The sequence below is a fragment of the Oreochromis aureus genome, linkage group 3 (genome assembly GCF_013358895.1).
Source record: "Oreochromis aureus strain Israel breed Guangdong linkage group 3, ZZ_aureus, whole genome shotgun sequence".
In the NCBI taxonomy this organism is placed as follows: Eukaryota; Metazoa; Chordata; class Actinopteri; order Cichliformes; family Cichlidae; genus Oreochromis; species Oreochromis aureus.
This window is the reverse complement of record NC_052944.1, coordinates 67,622,263-67,645,067: the sequence shown is the minus strand read 5'-3', so window position 1 is coordinate 67,645,067 and position 22,805 is coordinate 67,622,263. Positions and strand designations below refer to the sequence as shown.

General features: G+C 38.2%; 3 long non-coding RNA genes across 3 annotated transcripts; all 3 read left to right on the top strand.

The window, feature by feature from the left end:
* Window positions 1-820: 820 nt before the first annotated feature.
* LOC120437395 lies at window positions 821-1,674 on the top strand. The gene is made up of 3 exons (XR_005611086.1): window positions 821-1,129; window positions 1,246-1,349; window positions 1,454-1,674. It is a non-coding gene; the product is annotated as an uncharacterized LOC120437395 (long non-coding RNA).
* A 9,429-nt stretch (window positions 1,675-11,103) lies between these two features.
* LOC120437394 lies at window positions 11,104-12,765 on the top strand. Its single transcript, XR_005611085.1, has 3 exons — window positions 11,104-11,135; window positions 12,060-12,088; window positions 12,517-12,765. It is a non-coding gene; the product is annotated as an uncharacterized LOC120437394 (long non-coding RNA).
* Window positions 12,766-22,045: 9,280 nt separating this feature from the next.
* LOC120439354 lies at window positions 22,046-22,600 on the top strand. Its single transcript, XR_005612584.1, has 3 exons — window positions 22,046-22,093; window positions 22,210-22,313; window positions 22,418-22,600. It is a non-coding gene; the product is annotated as an uncharacterized LOC120439354 (long non-coding RNA).
* Window positions 22,601-22,805: the final 205 nt, after the last annotated feature.

Below are 22,805 nucleotides of genomic sequence, written 5' to 3'. Positions count from 1 at the left end.
CCCCAGTCTCACTGTGGCTGGGAGGGAGGGAGGGAGGGTGGACCAGAGGATTGCCCACACAACACATAAATGTTCAACAGCTTCTTCATTGTTTCTGAGAGAACAACACAGACTAACGGTTGCTTTTTTTAAAAAAGAAAAAAAGAAAAAGAAAAACCTAATTACAGCAATAATGACAGTTAAGCCATTTTATCTGTGCCTCTATTTTGAAATACTATTTACAAAAATGTTATTGATTTCAGTTTGTTATAATCTTTAAACTTTTTCAAAAGTATATGATTATATTTTTGGACAAATCTTTCGATGAAACATACATTTTTATGAGCTTTTATCATGTTTCAGCCAGTGTATTTATCAGGGTGGGTCTGGGTCTGGGAAGATAAATGCACTGGCTGATAACTGCACATTTCTGGATTTCTGGCCAGAAATGTTTCAGCAGTGTCACATATGTACTTCATATGTTACACTTGCTTTTTGTTACCAGCTGATACCCTACATTTGTATAGACATTGGATGGTGTGAGGCTGGGGAGTTGAGTGGAGTGAGTAGGTGGGAGTTGAATGTGTGTGTGTGTGGGGGGGGGTGCGGTGGGAGGTTGTTAGGTATCTTTTTTTTTTTTTTTTTTTGTTAAGAGAGACACAGTTCTGTGTCTTCTCCAAGCTTCACATGTAAAATCCAACAGTGTGAAGCACATAGCAGCCAGAAACTGTAATGCCACAGATCAGAGAGGCTTCATCATCACCATCTTCATCGCCGTACGATCAGAGTGTGAGACTTCACATCTGGAGCACAGGAGACATTCTGTGATAAGTCCTCCTTCTAGCTTGTCCCACTAGCAGTCGGTGAGATTTACTCACAACAAAAAGGGTTAATGACATTATTTTCATGGAAACATGTATTAATTCTTTGTAAAGTGTTTAAATTGTGTTTTCACTTGGCCTTAGGAGTGTTATTTTGAGTGTATTTTAATGTCTGTACTCAGGTGTTTCCCTCTGTGATCCATCCCCTTCAGAGCTGAGACACTCAAGACTGAACAGACTGCACAGTTTCTGTGACTGAGCCTCCAAAACACCTTCTTTGAAACCACACATGATAGAAGGGCTTTATATTTGCAGCAGCACTACTAAAGGTATTCAGTTTATTACAGGATGTGTTTGTTTCGTAGGACCAGCTCTAAGTGCACACTACCTAACATATACACCTTTCTGTTCCTTACAAACCAACTACTCTGGATCATATGGCCAGTTGGCAGGAATGTTGCTGCAGGAAAACATCCCTGGAGATCACCATCATTGTCAGACTGACTGTGCCTCCTCTGTGCAGTGTCAAGATCCTCCCTAAACGCGTGTGTAAGTTAACATTTTCATTATTTTATTCCCTTTGACAAGACAAGTATCACTGATATTTACATTTACAACTACATATGTTCCTGTTTTCTGCTCTTCTTTTAAAGTCCTCAGCTATCCTGCTTCTGTGCTGCTTGCCACACATCAAACACTGGCCGGGTGACAGGGAGGATCCACTCTGAAGTCACTGGACATGATGAGGATCATATGGGAATTTATTTTTTGATAGAAACATTGTGCTCTTTGATTACAGGTTTTAAATGGACAGAATGACTGCCTCTTTCTGATCAACAGGCTAAAGGATTGTTTTCATTGTTAGAGCTCTGTACAGTGTATGCTTATTTAATATTTCATCATAGAGCAAACCTTTATTTATTTAACATATTTTTATTTTGTTTTAATGTTGAATTAACTGTGGGATTTTTTTTTTTAAAGTGGGCACTCGGGATGTCATATGACCAGAAATGTGGTAACTGGAATTCTACAGTATGTAAAAAAAAATCTGCTAAGAATGAAACACACACAAAAAAACCCAAGAAAATTCAAATTCATTCCATGTAATCCAATCTAAAACATTTTAAACTGCTGAACAGCAACACAAACAGTGTTAAAAAACAGTGTTAACAGAATGATTATGATGAGTTTGTACCAAAGTTTCAGGTCACATGGCACACCTAGTGTGTAGTGTGGGGTATCAGCTGGTAAGTATAGGTTTTTTCATATTTGTGTCCTTAGAGTTCAGATAGATAAAGCCTTGTGTATAATAATTAGTCATAACCACATCTCAAAGTCAGGGACTAACTAAATTTGGGACTTTGTTTCTGAGCCCAGGTTAAAACACAGTGTTAAAAAGCATTTAGTGGCATGGCTGAACAATGCTGTAAACTAATGATACTTATATATCCATGTTCACAAAAAGGACTAATGTGTTTATTTGATTATTTGTATGTGTTAAACTGTGTCACCACCTTAGGCTTTCATTTGCATTTACTCAAAAATCTCTATACAGTTCTCTTTTACCACTGTGTGGACACTGTTTACATTAAAACATAAAAAAGAATGAGTAATAAAAAGATGTGTAGACAGATCAGAAGATTAAGTAGACCGATAGAAACAGCTGTTCAGCCATGTTCTAAGAAACCAACACAATTTAAAGGTTCAGGATTGTGGTTTTAAAAGTTGAATTTTCATGTATTTCATATGTTGCTTATTATTTTCATTTAGTTATTTTTATTTATTCTACTGTGAAGTGTTCAACAAAAAAAGCTACTTTAATTTCAATTTTATTTGTTTATTATTTTGTAATGTGTTCTTTAAAAATGGAGTCTGTGCCAAAAACTAAAGTTGAACAGACACATGACAGGATCAGATTATTAACACCTTAAAACATTGCAAACGTCTCTTTTTAAAATGATTTTTATTCTATTTTGAAAAAAAAAAAACATTTGTTGAACTAATTTAAGTCCTTTTCAGAAAGAAGCTGTACAATATGACTTAAGATTTTTATGTTATTTTCTATGAAATACAAAACAAATTGATGTATGTAATACCATTAAACATGATATACACGTGTATATGTCTGAAAAACATTATGCTGTATATTAAAGCTTGTATTTTCTCCAGAATGTTTGTTCATTTGTTCAGCTCAATTCAACAAATTTGTTTTTACATTTATTTATTTTATTTTTTTTATGAATTAGAGATTTATAATACATAATTCCACTCTTTAAGTGATTAGAAGAACATGAACTTTTGTTATTCATTCAGAGGTTTTCTGACTCTAAATTTTCTTTTGTCATTACTCATTTTTTTCTAATTTACATTGTAAACATGCTCAGCTATTTTCCAACTTCTGTATGAAAATTAGCTTTCAAAAGTTCTGCACTTTTGTTTTCAGGTTAAAAATTCTGTATTTTCCAGCTAATTCAGCATTTTTAGCTTAATATTCAGTAATTATTTCATTTCAGTGCATACATTCAGATTCAAGCATTCACACTGCAGTTTCTTCAGAAAATGCACTTTCTAGTTATTATTATTATTATATTTTATTATATATTTCGTGACGTTTTTGTAGTCTATCTCCTTCAAAACCGTTCAACTTAGAAAAACCATTCAAACACCGTTAGATTCCTCTTCTTTTGGACATGACTGCTTCTATTTTTCTCATTTTTAACATTTATATTTTTAATTTTATTCAACTTTTTCAACAAAAATTTCCCATGTATTTCAATGGGGAGACCCTTCAAATCCTCATTCAACTTACTCATTTTCAAACTGTATCTACTTCAACATAGGTTGACATAGAGCCACCATTCAAACTTTAAAACGAAGACAAGACATTCAACTATTCAACTTGTATTTATCTTTTCAATATCTGTTATACTTTTTCTTCAGTTCCAGTTTAAGTTTCATGATGTTTTTCAGCCGTTTCAGAGTTTATAATGGGTGTGTATGGGACGGAATGTTGGGGCTAGAGTGAGACAGCTCAACTGCTAGAGTGAGAGGATCAAAAAAATTAATCTTAAAATCTTTTTTAAAACTGCTGCTGTGTCCGCAGCGTTTGCTCTACAGGTCTGATTTTACCCTCAAAACGTAGCCATCGCTGTCCTCTTTCATCCAATGTGTTTACTATTGTCCTAGGTGTTATGGTTCTTTCATAAATGTCACCAAAGCACAGACTCCTCCCTCCAAGTCCTCCATAGACTCCAATGTTAAAATGGCTCAGAAAGTTCCTTTGAAAATCAGAAGAGCATGGTGTCTTTACACTGTCACCACGTCCATATAATAAACTCCACAGGCATGAAAACTGAGAATTAGGTAGACTGGACATTGCTGTCGCTCACGGTGAAAGAATTTCGTCAATAGGACCTGTACTTTTCATTTGGGAGCGATTTGTTTCGGCCTGACTTTTCAGTTCATTTTAAGCAGCAAAAGTGAGGTGCATGTCTGTGTGCGTGTGTATAGGGCCCCTGGCTCAGTCACTATAGCAACCAGGCTCACACCTGCCTGCCTAACGAGCTCTCTCTCACTCTGCCAAGATTCATCTTGAACACTTCTCTTTCAACAGCTGCTGTGTCCACAGTGTTTGCTCTACAGCCATCATTTTACCCTCAAAACGAAGCCATCGTTCTTCTCTTTCCAACAGCGTGTCTTTCAAAGCTCAGAGATGTAAACATTTTAAACTGTGTGGATCCAAGTGGAGGGATCACATTTTAGTCATTCAGTGATTCAAAGAATATGAACTTTTAATATTCATTCAGATGTTTTTTGACTCTAAATTTTCTTTTCTCATTTCTTAGGTTTTTCTGATTTATATTTAAAACATTTTCAGCTATTTTCCAACTTCTTCTGTGTGGTTGTCAGCTTTTAGTAGTTCAGCACTTTTGTTTTCAGGTGCAAATTTCTGTATTTTTCATCTCATTAAACATTTTTAACTTAAAATTCAGCAATTAATTCATTTCAGTGCATACATTCAGATTCAAGCATTCACACTGCAGTTTCTTCAGAAAATGCATTTTCTAGTTCTATTTTATTATTATTCTTCCGTACGTTTTTTGTACTCTATCTCCTTCAAAACCGTTCAACTTAGAAAAACCATTCAAACACCGTTAGATTCCTCTTCTTTTGGACATGACTGCTTGTATTTTTCTCATTCAAAACATTTATATTTTTAAAATTATTCAACTTTTTTCAACAAAAATTTCCCATGTATTTCAATGGGGAGACCCTTCAAATCCTCATTCAACTTACTCCTCTTTAAACTGTATCTACTTTAACATACGTTGACATAGAGCCACCATTCAAACTTTAAAACGAAGACAAGACATTCAACTATTCAACTTGTATTTATCTTTTCAATATCTGTTATACTTTTTCTTCAGTTCCAGTTTAAGTTTCATGATGTTTTTTCAGCCGTTTCAGAGTTTATAATGGGTGTGTATGGGACGGAATGTTGGGGCTAGAGTGAGACAGCTGAACTGCTAGAGTGAGAGGAGCAAAAAATTAATCTTAAAATATTTTTTAAAACTGCTGCTGTGTCCGCAGCGTTTGCTCTACAGGTCTGATTTTACCCTCAAAAATGTAGCCATCGCTGTCCTCTTTCATCCAATGTGTTTACGATTGTACTAGGTGTTATGGTTCTTTCATAAATGTCACAAATGCACAGCCTCCTCCCTCCAACTCCTCCATAGACTCTAATGTTAAAATGGCTCAGAAGGTTCGTTTGAAAACCAGAAGTACAGGCTGTCTTTACACTGTCACCACGTCCATATAATAAACTCCACAAGCATGAAAACTGAGAATTAGGTAGACTGGACATTGCTGTCGCTCACGGTGAAAGAATTTCGTCAATAGGACCTGTACTTTTCATTTGGGAGCGATTTGTTTCGACCTGACTTTTCTGTTCATTTTAAGCAGCAAAAGTGAGGCGCATGTCTGTGTGCTTGCGTGTGTATGGAGCCAGTGGGTGCAGTTACTATAGCAACCAGGCTCACACCTGCCTGCCTAACGAGCTCTGTCTCTCACTGTGCCAAGATTCATCTTAAACACTTCTCTTTCAACTGCTGCTGTGTCCACAGTGTTTGGTCTACAGCCATCATTTTACCCTCAAAATGAAGCCATCGTTCTTCTCTTTCCAACAGCGTGTCTTTCAAAGCTCAGAGATGTAAACCTTTAAAACTGTGTGGATCCAAATGGAGGGATCATATTTTAGTCATTCAGTGATTCAAAGAATATGAACTTTTAATATTCATTCAGATGTTTTCTGACTCTAAATAGTCTTTTCTCATTACTCAGGTTTTTCTAATTTACATTTAAAACATTTTCAGCTATTTTCCAACTTCTTCTCTGTGCTTGTCAGCACTTTTGTTTTCAGGTGCAAATTTCTGTATTTTTCATCTCATTCAACATTTTTAACTTAAAATTCAGCAATTAATTCTTTTCAGTGCATATATTCAGATTCAAGCATTCACACTGCAGTTTCTTCAGAAAATGCACTTTCTAGTTATTAGTGTGAATGCTTGTAAAAGCATTCACAGTATTGTTCTTATAATCTTTATTATTAGTGTGAATGCTTGTAAAAGCATTCACAGTATTGTTGTTGTAATCTTTATTATTCTATTTTCTATATTCCGTACGTTTTTTGTACTCTATCTCCTTCAAAACCGTTCAACTTAGAAAAACCATTCAAACACCGTTAGATTCCTCTTCTTTTGGACATGACTGCTTCTATTTTTCTCATTTATAACATTTATATTTTTAATTTTATTCAACTTTTTTCAACAAAAATTTCCCATGTATTTCAATGGGGAGACCCTTCAAATCCTCATTCAACTTACTCATTTTCAAACTGTATCTACTTCAACATAGGTTGACATAGAGCCACCATTCAAACTTTAAAACGAAGACAAGACATTCAACTATTCAACTTGTATTTATCTTTTCAATATCTGTTATACTTTTTCTTCAGTTCCAGTTTAAGTTTCATGATGTTTTTTCAGCCGTTTCAGAGTTTATAATGGGTGTGTATGGGACGGAATGTTGGGGCTAGAGTGAGAAGGCTCAACTGCTAGAGTGAGAGGAGCGAAAAAAATTAATCTGAAAATATTTTTAAAACTGCTGCTGTGTCCACGGTGTTTGGTCTACAGGTATGATTTTACCCTCAAAACGTAGCCATCGCTGTCCTCTTTCATCCAATGTGTTTACTATTGTACTAGGTGTTATGGTTCTTTCATAAATGTCACCAAAGCACAGCCTCCTCCCTCCAACTCCTCCATAGACTCTAATGTTAAAATGGCTCAGAAGGTTCGTTTGAAAATCAGAAGAGCATGGTGTTTTTACACTGTCACCACGTCCACATAATAAACTCCACAGGCATGAAAACTGAGAATTAGGTAGACTGGACATTGCTGCCGCTCACGGTGAAGGAATTTCGTCAATAGGACCTGTACTTTTCATTTGGGAGCGATTTGTTTCGGCCTGACTTTTCTGTTCATTTTAAGCAGCAAAAGTGAGGTGCATGTCTGTGTGCGTGTGTATGGAGCCCCTGGCTCAGTCACTATAGCAACCAGGCTCACACCTGCCTGCCTAACGAGCTCTGTCTCTCACTCTGCCAAGATTCATCTTGAACACTTCTCTTTCAACAGCTGCTGTGTCCACAGTATTTGCCCTACAGCCATCATTTTACCCTCAAAATGAAGCCATCGTTCTTCTCTTTCCAACAGCGTGTCTTTCAAAGCTCAGAGATGTAAACCTTTAAAACTGTGTGGATCCAAGTGGAGTGATCATATTTTAGTCATTCAGTGATTCAAAGAATATGAACTTTTAATATTCATTCAGATGTTTTCTGACTCTAAATAGTCTTTTCTCATTACTTAGGTTTTTCTAATTTACATTTAAAACATTTTTAGCTATTTTCCAACTTCTTCTTTGTGCTTGTCAGCTTTTAGCAGTTCAGCACTTTTGTTTTCAGGTGAAAATTTCTGTATTTTTCATCTCATTCAACATTTTTAACTTAAAATTCAGCAATTAATTCTTTTCAGTTCATATATTCAGATTCAAGCATTCACACTGCAGTTTCTTCAGAAAATGCACTTTCTAGTTATATTTTATTCTTCCGTACGTTTTTTGTACTGTATCTCCTTCAAAACCGTTCAACTTAGAAAAACCATTCAAACACCATTAGATTCCTCTTCTTTTGGACATGACTGCTTCTATTTTTCTCATTTCTAACATTTATATTTTTAATTTTATTCAACTTTTTCAAAAAAAATTCCCATGTATTTCAATGGGGAGACCCTTCAAATCCTCATTCAACTTACTCATTTTCAAACTGTATCTACTTCAACATACATTGACATAGAGCCACCATTCAAACTTTAAAACAAAGACAAGACATTCAACTATTCAACTTGTATTTATCTTTTCAATATCTGTTATACTTTTCTTCAGTTCCAGTTTAAGTTTCATGATGTTTTTCAGCCGTTTCAGCGTTTATAATGGGTGTGTATGGGACGGAATGTTGGGGCTAGAGTGAGACAGCTCAACTGCTAGAGTGAGAGGAGGCGAAAAAATTAATCTTAAAATCTTTTTTAAAACTGCTGCTGTGTCCGCAGCGTTTCGTCTACAGGTATGATTTACCCCTCAAAACGTAGCCATCGCTGTCCTCTTTCATCCAATGTGTTTACTATTGTGCTAGGTGTTATGGTTCTTTCATAAATGTCACCAAAGCACAGCCTCCTCCCTCCAGCTCCTCCATAGACTCCAATGTTAAAATGGCTCAGAAAGTTCGTTTGAAAATCAGAAGAGCAGGCTGTCTTTACACTGTCACCACGTCCATATAATAAACTCCACAGGCATGAAAACTGAGAATTAGGTAGACTAGACATTGCTGCCACTCACGGTGAAAGAATTTTGTCAATACGACTTATACTTTTCATTTGGGAGCGATTTGTTTCGGCCTGACTTTTCTGTTCATTTTAAGCAGCAAAAGTGAGGTGCATGTCTGCGTGTGTATGGGGCCATTGGGTGCAGTCACTATAGCAACCAGGCTCACACCTGCCTGCCTAATGAGCTCTGTCCCTCACTCTGCCAAGATTCATCTTAAACACTTCTCTTTCAACTGCTGCTGTGTCCACAGTGTTTGCCCTACAGCCATCATTTTACCCTCAAAACATCGCCATCGTTGTTCTTTTTACAACACAGTGTCTTTCAAAGCTCAGAGATTTAAACTTTTTAAACTGTGTGGATCCAACTGGAGGGATCACATTCTAGTCATTCAGTGATTCAAAGAATATGAACTTTTAATATTCATTCAGATATTTTCTGACTCTAAATGTTCTTTTCTCACTTCGTAGGTTTTTCTAATTTACAATTAAAACATTTTCAGCTTTTTTCCAACTTCTTCTGTGTAACCTTCAGCTTTTAGCAGTTCAGCACTTTTGTTTTCAGGTTAAATTCTGTTTTTGTTTTTTCATCTCATTCAACATTTTTAACTTAATATTCAGTAATTCATTCATTTCAGTGCATACATTCAGATTCAAGCATTCACACTGCAGTTTCTTCAGAAAATGCACTTTCTAGTTATATTTTATTCTTCCGTACGTTTTTTGTAGTCCTACTCCTTCAAAACCGTTCAACTTAGAAAAACCATTCAAACACCGTTAGATTCCTCTTCATTTGGACACGACTGCTTCTATTTTTCTCATTTTTAACATTTATATTTTTAATTTTATTCAACTTTTTTCAACAAAAATTTCCCATGTATTTCAATGGGGAGACCCTTCAAATCATCATTCAACTTACTCATTTTTAAACTCCTACTACTTCCACATACATTGACGTAGATCCACCATTCAAACTTTAAAACGAAGACAAGACATTCAACTATTCAACTTGTATTTATCTTTTCAATATGTGTTATACTTTTTCTTCAGTTCCAGTTTAAGTTTCATGATGTTTTTTCAGCCGTTTCAGAGTTTATAATGGGTGTGTATGGGACGGAATGTTGGGGCTAGAGTGAGACAGCCCAACTGCTAGAGTGAGAGGAGCGAAAAAATTAATCTTAAAATCTTTTTTAAAACTGCTGCTGTGTCCACAGCGTTTGCTCTACAGGTCTGATTTTACCCTCAAAACGTAGCCATCGCTGTCCTCTTTCATCCAATGTGTTTACTATTGTACTAGGTGTTATGGTTCTTTCATAAATGTCACAAAGCACAGCCTCCTCCCTCCAACTCCTCCATAGACTCTAATGTTAAAATGGCTCAGAAAGTTCGTTTGAAAATCAGAAGAGCATGCTGTCTTTACATTGTCACCACGTCCACATAATAAACTCCACAGGCATGAAAACTGAGAATTCAGTAGACTAGACATTGCTGTCGCTCACGGTGAAAGAATTTTGTCAATACAAGTTGTCGTTTTCTTTTGGGAACGATTTGTTTCAGGCTGACTTTTCTGTTCATTTTAAGGAGCACAAGTGAGGCGCATGTCTGTGTCATGTGTATGGAGCCATTGGGTGCAGTCACTATAGCAACCAGGCTCACACCTGCCTGCTTAACGAGCTCTCTCTGCCACTCTGCCAAGATTCATCTTAAAAATCTCTGTTACAACTAAGCAGTTGGAGTTAGATTAAGTCAACAGGTACAATAAGTCAGATTTGACAGGGTTTTGCCACAGATTAACAGTATGTCAGTAGTTAGTATAGGCCAACTGAATAGAGCATTCTCATTGGCCTGTTAAATTCAAGCTGATTGTGTATTGGTGGACTTGTCTTCTGCACACAGGTTTTTTTTTTAGATCTGGGCAGTTGGAGTCAGTTGATGACTTTAAATTAATTAATAATTAATTAATAAAATAATTTCTGACTGGATCATTAAAGCTCACAGCATCTACCTGTCTGTAGTGGATTTTCCCACATTTTAAATAATCTATTCTCATTTAATATCTCTGAGTGTATTCGTGGGGAGATAAACTATACAGACTAAAAACAAAGTAGTCTTAAAATAAAACCCATAAAACAGTTCAAGATGACATACTTTTTATTTGCTCGTTTAATGCCAGTTGCCCTCTTTCTCTGTATGTCACTCATTCGCTTATACTCAGGAAAAAGTATCAATTTGTATCCTGATGAGGCTTGTGTATTTTTTTTCTCTGTCTCTGTATGACAGAGAAATGTTTATGCTCAATATTGTTGTTCAAACTGATGCTCAAATTTCCAAGCACCACCTGAACGCCTCATCGGTCTTTAACTCATCACTGTACCACTGTCGTCATTCCGCTTTGCTCTCTGCTGTGGTAAGTACAATATACTCAGTATAGCACTGTTTTATTTTTATGATGGTAAAAATACATGTTTGACATTTAAACTCACATATCAAGTCTTTTTAAAGTTCAACAGAGTTCAAAGAATAAAGAAAGCAAAAAAAGAATAACCTTCGCTATCATTTATATAGGTTTATGACTTTTGCTGTTAGCAGCAGTGCTAACGCTAGCTTCAATGCTAATGCTAGCAACAATGCTAACGCTAGCTATAGTGCTAACACTAGCTTTAGCAGTTGTTAACTGACAAAAAGAATATTCCTGTGATATTCCTGTCATATTTATTGGCGGTCAGTGAGACAAAAGTAACAAATGGGCTTTATTATTGCCATTGTGGCTCAGTTTTAACAGTAAGAGTGCTTTATGACTTTTGCTGTTAGTAGCAGTGCTAACGCTAGCTTCAATGCTAATGCTAGCGTCAATGCTAATGCTAGCAACAATGCTAACGCTAGCTATAGTGCTAACACTAGCTTTAGCAGTTGTTAACTGAAAAAAAGAATATTCCTGTGATATTCCTGTGATATTTATTGGCGGTCAGTGAGACAAAAGTAACAAATGAGCTTTATTAGTGCCATTGTGGCTCAGTTTTAACAATAAGAGTACTAGCGCTAGCAGCAGTGCTAACACTAACTGAAGTGCTAACGCTAGCAGGAATGCTACCGCTAGCAGCAATGCTAAGGCTAGTAACAGTCTAACAGTAGCCTTACATAAGTGGAAATACTTCAGTTAATTAGTTTGAATTATAAAATGGCTGCTGTATCAGCTGGTGTGCTATATTACTCTATAATTACCCTGCTGACTATAAGTTCAGTGTATCATGTCGTGTGGGCTTTGTATTTCTGTTAGTCTGATAACACTGTACACACAATTAACATATTATTTCTCGTCTTACACTTTCAGGAACTTGACTGACACCTGTGCTTTGCCTGGTAGGTGTGCACATACTATAAGAGAAGTAGACCAAAATAAAAAAATAATCTGACTAATATAAGCTGTAAAGTGATGGGTTCAATCTTTGTGCTAGACCCTTTAAACACAATTTTATAAAAAATACACATAAGTGCAGCTTAACAATTGGGCTAAAATATTTTTTTCGTACATTTCTGTAGTCCCACTACATGTGATTAGTTAATGATTCATGATGATTATTTGTATTTAAAACATTATTGCTGAATTTAATTAAACATTTATTCTTTTAAAAAGTGCCCAATTATGCAACTTTTTGCACATGGCAGCCGACAACAGTTTAGCTTGAATATTTGTTTTGTCCTTTTTCAGTAGTCACAATTAGTTCATACAATTACCATGTGATATCATTTTAATAAAATTATTTTTTTTTCTTGTGTTTTGTTCACAGTGTGCAGAAGAAGAACAAGGACCAGATCTCCAGTCTTCTCTCTCACATCCCAACCCCCCAACCCCTCTATCCTCTGTCCTACTCCACCTGTTGTCTCTGCCTTCTTTCCATCTGTATTTCACCCTGTGGTTTGTGAGAAATTTTGCCAAACCAAGAATCTTATTGCGGTTTGATTTCAAAGCCGTGTCTCTCCTGCTCTGTCTGTTCTCTCTGCTAAATTTTCTCTCTACCTGTTTTTCACTCTTTGGCTTGCTGCTGAAAAATGCACATGCCAATAAAGCAATAAAGAGTGCATATTTTGCCTCAACCTATGAACAAACTGAACAAACAAAGAAAACTCTACGGTTTGATTTCAAAGCTGTGTCTTTCCTGCTCTGCCTGTTCTCTCTTCTAAATTTTCTCTCTACCTGTTTTTCACTCTTGGCTTGCTGCTGAAAAATGCCAAGCCATTAAAGCAATAAAGAGTGCATATATTGCCTCTACCTGAGAACAAACTGAACAAACAAAGAAAACTCTAATTCACGGTTTGATTGTGATTTCCCAGCCGTGTGTCTCCTGCTCTGCCTGTTGTCTCTTCTAGATTTTCTCTCTACCTGTTTTTCATTTTGGGCTTGCTGCTAAGTTGTGCCAAGCCAATAAAGAGAGTGCATAATATTCTCTCGACTGAAGAACAAACTGTCAAACGAAAGACAACTGTTTCAGACAAATAAAAACTGAAATATAAAAACAAAGACAACATCTCCTGGTGTGTGCCACTCTTATCTTGTGAACATATTTTCTGAAGACTAAGAAACACTTGCAGGTGTGTGAAAATGCCAAGGAAGCAGAAAAAGTCACAAGCTGCAAAACAACGCTGGAAGAAGTTCCATGAGTTTCACAGTGTACCAATATGTGAACAGACTGAGTTTGATTTTCCTCAGAGCTCTGCAGAAGACAGTGTGTCTGCAAAGACCAATTCTGACAGTGTCAAACAGGCAGGTCAACATGTTCCTGCACATGTACAACAGGTATGCTATGCTGATGCTGTAAAGAGTGGACTGCAGCATGAATTTAATGAACAACATGAGGTGTCAAGTGCCCCACAGGTGGGTTATGCTGATTTTTTGAAAAGAGGCTGTCACAGTGATGTGGGAGGACCATCTCATGCAGAAAGAGTGAACCTTGAAAACCAGCCCTCTGTAACACATGTCTGTGCATCTCACAGCCAGGCACATCCTAAATATGGAGACTCCAGAAACAAGCAGTGCACATGTAATTCACTCACATTTCTTGCATTCCTTCATGAGAATGAAAAAATGACTACAGCTGACCTTAATCTGGTCTTGGATAAAGGTGATGTGATGTACAAAGAGGCAAAGAAAAGATTCCCCAAGAGTATTCATTTGGCAACCGATGAGCTGCCTGACAAAGTTTATGCTCGCAGGTCTATGTATCATGTCGACATGACACAGCCTTCCCGGTATGGGACATTTGAAGAACCTCCAGAGGAAGCAGTAGATACCTTTCTCAGCTTAGAAGCAGGACTGAGCTGCCTGTTGTCAGATGTGCAGTATGCCTTATTGATTATGAGTGGATTGTGTATCGCAGTGTTCAGATCCACATCAGGCAAATATGGTTTCTTTGATCCACACTCCAGAACACCCAGTGGTCTTTCTCTATTACTACAGTCACGTAATCGTGGTACAGCTGTGATGCTGAGATTTACACTCCTCAGTGACATGATTAAGAGGCTACAAGATTCTTATCAAATGATGGAGATATCACCTTCTTGTAACTATGAGCTGAAGCCTGTGCAGTTTTACAGTATGAGCACAGTCAACCTAAGTGATACTATCAGAGACACAGTCTGCAGACCAACAGCTGCCACTGCTGTGGCACCTACTCACTCTGATACAACTGTTGATGAAGCAAACCCCTCTACTCCAAGGAGAAACACAACCACTGATCTGACTGAGAACATCTTTTGTCAAATGTCCATTTGTGCGCCACTGGTGAAACAAAAAGAAGTCCACATGACTCAGTTCACATCATATGAAGATCAGAATGAACCTCCTAATATACCAACTGAAGCACTATGCAGTGAATTAAATTTTTTTCCATCGAATGATGCTTTTTCATGTCAATCAAATGCTGCAATAACAAATGTTGCTGCCTGTGATCTTTCTGATATAGTTTTACAAAAACTGAAAAAAGTTAATAAACAACAAAGGCACAAAATGAAAAGAAGATTAATGGCATCAGAGAAACCCAGAAATCAGAGAAAAGAAAACCAAAAAAGCAAAGAACGACAAAAGTATGCTTCAAACAAAGAGTACAAAGAAAAGAAAAAATCTTGCACAAACGAGGCATATAAAAACAATCCTGAAGTTAGACAGAAAAAACAACAGTACATGAAAAGACGTTACTGTGAAAATGATGAATTCAGAAAGAAACAAAAACAATATGTTAAAAGACGTTTTTCTGAGAATGCTACAGTAAGAAAGAAACAACAACAATATATTAAAAGACGCTACTGTGAGAACGATGAATTTAGAAAGAAACAACAACAATATATTAAAAGACGCTACTGTGACAATGCTGAATTTAGACAAAAACAAAAAAGCTATATCACTAAAAGGTATCAAGAGAGCCCAGAATTCAGAGAGAGACAGAGATCTCGAGTGACTCAGCGTTATGCACGTGACAATGCATTCAGAGTAAGACACAGACAACTAATGAAACAACTAATGCGAGACAGGTATCAAAGTAATCTTGCATTTAGGATTATGCACAACATGAGATGTGCCATGAAAATAAAAAGGAAATACAGATGGGTGAACAGACAAACCCAAGAGAGTGACAACAGTGTGATCAACGAGGCCATATCTGTGTTCAAATCACAAATCAAAGTTGGACCATCATACCCATGTACTGTGTGTTTCAAGGCTTCATTTCCAAACCAAGTGCGACCCTGCACAAGGTCAAATTATGTCAAAAACCCACATGTGGTTGCAACATGTTTGACAGGAAAGTTTGTTCATGTTTGTGATGAAAACTGCAGAAATGAGCAGTGCAATGTGCCTGATGAGAGAAAGAGAGAGTGGATTTGTCACACCTGCCACAATCATCTTAAAAATGGATCCATGCCAGCACTTGCTGTTGCCAATAAACTGGATCTTGCTGATATTCCACCTGAACTGTCTGATCTCAACATACTGGAGAGACATCTCATAGCCAAGTGCATACCATTTGCCAAGATCATTCCTCTTCCCAAAGGCAAACAGAGAGCAATTAGAGGAAATGTGGTCTGTGTCCCATCAGAGGTACAGGAAACTGTTGAAGCATTGCCTCGATTGAGAATTAATTCTCAGGTGATGAGAGTTAAACTGAAGAGACGCTTGTCTTACAAAGGTCATCAGCTGTTTCAGACTGTGAGCTGGTCTAAACTTGTGCAAGCACTGCATAAACTGAAGCAGATTCATCCACAGTATAAGGATGTGAGCATCAGAGATGATGCTGAGCTGTGTGATCCAACACTTCCTGATGAAGATGATGAGGAGGATGATGATGAAAACATGAATGAGGACGATTATGATGAGGCTGATTTAATGGAAATTGACAGCTGTGAGAAAAATGCACTGAGTGAAGCACAAAATAAAAATGAACAGAATATTGACACGTTACCCTGTGATGGTGAACAACCACGTGAACAGATGAGAGATGATTCAGAGCAAGAAGATGGGCTGACTAATGGTGGTTTTGCACTCGAGTCCTGTTTGCAGCCCCCTGATGTGGCTGAGGAGATATTATGTTTCAGTGAAGGAATCTACTCTGTTGCTCCTGCAGAGCGAAACAATCCAATAAGTTTTTTCAAAACACCTAAACTGGAGGCCATGGCCTTCCCTGTCCAGTTTCCTACAGGCCAAAACACACTTGATGAAAGAAGGCTGATCAAAGTATCCCCCAGTGGGTATTTCAAATCAAGGCTTTTCTGCATTGATGATCGTTTTGCCAAAGACACAAACTATTTGTTCTTTGCACAGTTTGTGACTGAAATACACTTGGCTACTTCCAGCATGACAATACAGTTAAGAAAGGCAAAGCCTCTGACCAGAGATGGGAGAAAAATAACCTCAGGTATGTTACAAGATAAACATGAGGTGGAGAAACTGGTGCGAAATAAAGACGCAGTGAGATTCATGCAGCCTCTGAGAGGAACCCCAGCCTATTGGGAGAAAACAACAAGAGATCTTTTTGCCATGATCAGACAGTTGGGAACTCCCACGTTCTTTTGCACATTTTCAGCTGCTGAAATGCGCTGGCCTGAAGTGATTGAGGCAATAACAAGGCAGCAAGGTGAACAAGTGAATTTTGAAGGTCTCGACTGGTCAGCAAAGTGTGACATCCTGAGAAGCAATCCTGTAACAACAATGCGCATGTTTGACAAGAGAGTTGAAGCATTATTTAGAGATTTACTCTTATCTCCTGCAGAGCCACTTGGCAAAGTCATTGACTACTTTTACAGAGTCGAGTTTCAGCACAGAGGAAGCCCACACATACACTGTCTCCTGTGGGTAGAAGGTGCTCCTGTGTTTGAGGAGGATGATGATCAAACTGTTGTTGATTTTATAAACAAATACATCACAGCTCAGCTGCCTGATCCACATAAACAACCTGAACTGTACAAGAAAGTAACAGAAGTGCAAAAACACAGTAAGAACCACACAAGAGGCGTGCTTTAGGAGTTTAAGCTCCGGTGCCGTTTTGGTTTTCCTAAACCACCCTGCAATGAGACAATGATCACAAGACCCAGTGAGGATGATGAACTGGAGGTAGAAACAGCAAAGAACAAGCTCAGACCACTGAACCAGCTGCTGAATGAACCTGAAACTCCTTCCATGAGTTTAGAGCAGCTCTTGGCAAGATGCAAGTTGACGCATGCAGAATATGAGCGATACCTGAATAAAATGAACACGAGGAGTACGATCATACTAAAGCGTGATCCAAAAGACTCTTGGATAAACGGCTATAATCCACATCTGCTTGAAGCCTGGAACAGTAATATCGACATAAGCTTTGTTCTAGATGCTTTCGGCGCAGCAAATTATTTAATGAAATATATATCAAAAAAAGAGGGCGGGCTATCTGAGTACCTGAAAACTGTCATTGAGAACTCCCATAAGGACAGTGTAAATGAGTGCGATGAAATGAGAGCCGTCATGCAGGCATATTCAAAGAAGCGAGAGATCAGTGCACAGGAGTGTGTTGCTCGTGCATGTGGTCTTCACATGAAGCAATGTTCACGTGCTGTAATATTCATTCCAACTGATGATAATCCTGTGAAAATGAGTCGTCCCCTGTCAGTTCTGGACAACACAACACCTGAGTCTTCCAATGTTTGGATGACATCTTTGAATGACAAATACAAAGCCAGACCTGAAACACCAGAGTATGAGGAGATGTGCATGGCAGACTTTGCTGCTACTTGCAGGATTGTCTATGGCCAACAGACAAAAGGTAAAGATGTTTTGCCCCTTCTCAATGAGATGGGATTTGTGCAAAGGCGCAAAAACGATAAGCCTGCTATCATCAGATTTCACCGCTGCTCACAAGAAAAACATCCAGAGCAATATTACGGAAGACTGCTTAAACTGTACCTTCCTCATCGTTCAGACCACGAACTGAAAACGCCATCTTTGCCAACCTATCAGGCTTTCTATGGTGCTGGCTGTGTACAGCTACCAGGTACTGACCGTCTTGAATACGTGCAACACATTGTCAAAAGAAACAGAGAGAAATATGAGAAAAACAGTGAGGAGATCGAGAGCGCTGTTGAGGAATATGAGCAGAACAGAGGTGTGACTGATGAATGGTGTAATCTGGCACCTGAATCAGATCTCGTAAGGTTGCCACTTGTTGAACAAGAAAGAGAGCGAGACAATGAAAATGAACAGGAAGATGTGCCCGACTACAGCCGTCAGGCTGATGCTTCAACAGAAGTCAGAGCCATCAGGGAACCCCCTGCTATTGATCCCACATTGTTACGTCAGATGTTTCAGAATCTGAATAAGAAGCAAGCCTGCATATTTTATGCAGTTAGAGACTGGTGCATTAAAAGAGTCTGTGCTCTAAATCCAGAGCAGTTTTTCTTTTATATTAATGGTGGTGCTGGAACAGGAAAATCACATCTTATCAAATGCATCTACTCAGAAGCATCTAAGATACTGAGCAAAGTGCCCAGACATTCAGACGACGTTGATATATCAAAACCCACTGTCCTGTTAACTGCTTTCACTGGGACTGCAGCATTTAACATTTCTGGAACAACACTGCATTCTCTTCTCAAGCTCCCGAGAAGCTTAAAACCTCCCATTCAGGGACTTGGCAATCAGCTGGATGAAGTCAGATCAGAACTTTTGAATGCTGAAATAATCGTCATTGACGAAGTGTCTATGGTGTCAAGACATCTCTTTGCATATGTAGATGCAAGACTCAAACAGATCAAAGGGACTCGGAGACCCTTTGGAGGCATGTCAGTCATTGCTGTTGGAGACTTCTATCAGCTACCCCCAGTGCGACAGTCTAAACCTCTCTGTGTGCACGACCCGTCTGAGATTGACCTGTGGCGGGAGCATTTTCAGATGATCACTCTGACTGAGATTATGCGTCAGAAAGATGATGTTGTCTTTGCTGAGATGCTGAACAGAATTCGTGTGAAAGGAAAGTTGGATGAGCTTTGCGAAGCAGATAGAAATTTGTTGTCACAGGCCATAACTGAACCAGCCCATTGTCCGACTGATGCGTTGCACATTTTTGCAACTAATAAAGAAGTGGATGCACACAACTCTGCAACACTGGCTCTGCTCCATACTCATATCATTGACATCCATGCAGATGATTATAGAAAAGATCCTAGAACTGGCAGAATGGCACTACAAGACAGACCATTCAAAGGAGGTAAAAATGAGTTACCAGACACACTGAAAGTTGCAGAAGGAGCTCGTGTCATGCTCACCAGAAACATTGACATACAAAATGGTTTGGTTAATGGAGCTTTTGGAAAATTACTTCGAGTAATTTACTCTGAAAATGACCAACATATCATCAAGCTTGGACTTAAAATGGATAATGAGACATCTGGAAAGAATAACCGCACACCAGCAGACGACATGGTGTACATTGAGAGAGCAGAGGAGAATCTAAAGCAGAAAGGAGTGGTACGAAGACAGTTCCCAGTGAAGCTGGCCTTTGCATGTACAATACATAAGGTACAGGGTATGACAACCACATCAGCTGTTGTCTCTCTTAAGAGCATTTTTGAGCCCGGCATGGCCTACGTAGCTGTCAGTAGAGTGACGTCTCTCAGTGGACTGTATCTTCTTGATATGGAGGAGAAAAAAATATTCACTAACCCAGAAATCACTGCAGCGCTTGAGAACATGAGACAAGCCAACCTTGATGACATGATGCCTCTTCTACACGTGAGGCAAACACTGAGCAGGTCAGACGTTTTCACCATTGTTCATCATAATACAGAGGGACTGCCAGCTCACATTAATGACATCAAGAGTCACCATGAATTGTGTCTAGCAGATGTTTTGTGCCTAACAGAAACACACCTGCGGGGCTCCTTTGTCGCAGAGAGTCTCCACTTGGAAAATTATAATTTGTTTAAACGCAACAGACACCTGTCCTACACAAACTTTCCCCAGATGGCAAACAGAAGTGGTGGTGGAGTTGCTGTTTATGTGAAAAGTAACATTCAAGTGCATGAAAAACAGTACATCCATAATGTAACTGACCTTGAATTTCTGGCTTTAAAGGTTGAAGCACCAGTCAGTGCTCTGATTGCAGTTGTGTACAGACCTCCAGACTACACTCTGAGGCCATTCCTGAAAAACCTGGTAAGCCTATTAGACTCATTAGAGATCATGGACTGTCATCCCATCATAGTGTGTGGTGATTTTAATGAGAATGTTTTATCCAGTGCAAACAAACCAATCCTGAAGCTGTTTGAGTCTAGGGGATACGCACAGGTCATCACTGCCCCTACCACAGAGAAGAACACACTGCTTGACCTAATTTTCATTTCTCAGCCAGAGCGATGTCTCCATTCTGGAGTCATGAAGACCTACCATAGTTACCATGACCCTGTATACTGTGTATTGTCCTGTGATGATTCATGATCTAGATCTTTGACTACAGTAAGTAATTTCTATATTTTTGAATGACTTAAGAAAGTAGAGTGATATTTAAAAGTTGACTTAAGAAAAAATGCCCTGCATTGCAGTATAATGTTTGAATTTTTTACATAAAATACAATTAAATGAATTAAGTAATGATATCAGTAAAAGATGACAATTTTATTTATCACAGAAAATCTAAAAATCAGTAATCTATGAATGTCAGAAAAATCAAATATACCAGTTTAAAACGAACAGTGTAGGCATATCCTCTCTTCAGCCAGGCTTCAAAATCCTGCCAGGCTGCCCCAGTCTCACTGTGGCTGGGAGGGAGGGAGGGTGGACCAGAGGATTGCCTACACAACACATAAATGTTCAACAGCTTCTTCATTGTTTCTGAGAACAACACAGACTAACGGTTGCTTTTTTTAAAAAAGAAAAAAAAGAAAAAGAAAAACCTAATTACAGCAATAATGACAGTTAAGCCAGTTTATCTGTGCCTCTATTTTGAAATACTATTTACAAAAATGTTATTGATTTTGCTTTGTTATAATCTTTAAACTTTTTCAAAAGTATATGATTATATTTTTGGACAAATCTTTCGATGAAACATACATTTTTATGAGCTTTTATCATGTTTCAGCCAGTGCATTTATCAGGGTGGGTCTGGGTCTGGGATGATAAATGCACTGGCTGATAACTGCACATTTCTGTCCAGAAATGTTTCAGCAGTGTCACATATGTACTACATATGTTACACTTGCTTTTTGTTACCAGCTGATACCCTACATTTGTATAGACATTGGATGGTGTGAGGCTGGGGAGTTGAGTGGAGTGGGTAGGTGGGAGTTGAATGGGGGGGTGCAGTGGGAGGTTGTTAGGTTTCTTTTTTTTTTTCTTTTTTTTTTTTTTGTTAAGAGAGACACAGTCCTCCTGTGTCTTCTCCAAGCTTCACATGTAAAATCCAACAGTGTGAAGCACATAGCAGCCAGAAACTGTAATGCCACAGATCAGAGAGGCTTCATCATCACCATCTTCATCGCCGTACAATCCGAGCGTGAGACTTCACATCTGGAGCACAGGAGAGATTCTGTGATAAGTCTTCCTTCTAGCTTGTCCCACAAGCAGTCGGTGAGATTTACTCACAACAAAAAGGGTTAATGACATTATTTTCATGAAAACATGTATTAATTATTTGTAAAGCATTTAAATTGTGTTTTCACTTGACCTTAGGAGTGTTATTTTGAGTGTATATTAACGTCTGTACTCAGGTGTTTCCCTCTGTGATCCATCCCCTTCAGAGCTGAGACACTCAGGACTGAACAGACTGCACAGCTTCTGTGACTGAGCCTCCAAAACACCTTTGAAACCACACATGATAGAAGGGCTTTATATTTGCAGCAGCACTACTAAAGGTATTCAGTTTATTACAGGATGTGTTTGTTTCTTAGGACCAGCTCTAAGTGCACACTACCTAACATATACACCTTTCTGTTCCTTACAAACCAACTACTCTGGATCATATGGCCAGTCGGCAGGAATGTTGCTGCAGGAAAACATCCCTGGAGATCACCATCATTGTCAGACTGACTGTGCCTCCTCTGTGCAGTGTCAAGATCCTCCCTAAATGAGTGTGTAAGTTAACATTTTCATTATTTTATTCCTTTTGACAAGACAAGTATCACTGATATTTACATTTACAACTACATATGTTCCTGTTTTCTGCTCTTCTTTTAAAGTCCTCAGCTATCCTGCTTCTGTGCTGCTTGCCACACATCAAACACTGGCCGGATGACAGGGAGGATCCACTCTGAAGTCACTGGACATGATGAGGATCATATGGGACTTTATAGTTTCACAGAAACGTTGTGCTCTTTGATTACAGGTTTTAAATGGACATAATGACTGCGTCTCTCTGATCAACAGGCTGAAGGATTCTTTTCATTGTTAATGCTCTGTACAATGTATGCTTATTTAATATTTCATCACAGAGCAAACCTTAATTTATTTATTTAACATATTTTTATTTTGTTTTAATGTTGAATTAACTGTGGCGATTGTTTTAAGTGGACACTTGGGATGTCATATGACCAGAAATGTGGTAACTGAAATTCTACATTATGTAAA